Consider the following 1,528-nt stretch of genomic DNA (forward strand, 5'->3'; position numbering starts at 1 on the left):
GCATTTTGGGAAGCTGAGACAAGAGGATTGCCTGAGCCCACGGGTTTAAGATCAGTCTGGGCAACTTGGTGAGACCTCATCTTCACAATAAATCAAAAAAATTAGCTGGGCATGGTAGCATGTGCCTGTAGTTCTGGCTACTGAGAAGGCTGAGGTGGAAGGATGACCAGAGCCCGTCACGACGACACTGGAGTGGCTGTGAGAGTGCCACTGCACTCCAGCCTGGGCGGCAGAGTGAGACTCTAACTCAATAAATAAATGAATAAATAAATGAATAAATAATAAATAAACCTACCTCAGAAGTGCATTGTAATAATGAATATATTCTCCATGCAACGATCTCCTTAAATGGAGAAGCAATGCAGATGTGTTTTGCATTTACAACCCCAATATACACAACAGCAAATTTATACACACACACACACACTCACACACACACACACACACACACACACACACACAATCCTTCAGGAATTATTTTTAAAATGGTACTGCTTTACAAAGGGTTAGTCCACATGACATATGACTTATGTATTAAAAAATGCACATGCAACATCTCAGGAACTCATCTGGGGATCTGGCTCCCAGTTCACTTGTGAATACATCCTTGACCTCGCCACAGAGTTTTTGGTTCTGAGGTCTGAAGACCTCCTTGCGATGGGTGAGTGGGCATACCTACAAGAGAGGCAGCGTGACCCTCCCCTGCTCAGGCATCTCTCTGCAGAGGTGTGTCACCTGCATCCCCTACCTGGCTGTGGGTCATGCTCCTTATTCCCTGGGTGGCTTTAGCAAGTTCATTAACCTCTTTGTGCCTTAATTTCTTCTATGACAGAACCAGTTCTATCAGGCTGTTTTGAATGCTAAGGGAATCCATCAAGGTGTGTTCTGTGCTCTGTTTAGAGCCACGTCCAGCACTTGGGGCAAATGCTAGCCAGCCATTGTGACTCTATTGTGCCCTCAATGCTGCCCCAGGCCCAGCCTGACCCCATGCCTGATGACCACTTACTTAAGAGTTGTAGAAGAGAAGAAAGTAGCAAAACAATCTCCCCAGCAGAAGTTGTCATCACTGTAATTGAACCCTCTCCTTCCAGTCTCCTCCTGAAGCAAAAAAAGAAAAAAAGAAAAGAAAATCTGCCTCAGGTGTGGATTCCAAACCTGGCTGATCATCAAAACCACTTTAGAGGAGGGGGCGGTAGTTACACATTCAGGTTCCTGAGCCCAGATCTTCTGAATTCCAGGGCTGGGTCCAGGAATGTGCTAAAAAAAACCCAAAAAACCAAAAAAACCCAAAGCAAATCCTTCATGTTTTTCTATTTACTGCATAAGAAAGAAATATGTATATAATGAAGAGGAGTGCTCTGTTATCCTGAAATCCTGAAGGCTTTTTAACCCAAGCTTCTTTTTTTCTATTTAAAGACTGTCTCTCATGGGTGGAACAAATCTTCAGATTTTAAACTAGTTCAAGAATTTAGCTGGGCGTATTCCCAACAGCTCGAAGGAAAGCATTCCACTCTGTGGATTCCTCAGC

The sequence above is a fragment of the Carlito syrichta genome, unplaced genomic scaffold, assembly GCF_000164805.1.
Source record: "Carlito syrichta isolate Samal-C Ts95f unplaced genomic scaffold, Tarsius_syrichta-2.0.1 Scaffold306591, whole genome shotgun sequence".
In the NCBI taxonomy this organism is placed as follows: domain Eukaryota; kingdom Metazoa; phylum Chordata; class Mammalia; order Primates; family Tarsiidae; genus Carlito; species Carlito syrichta.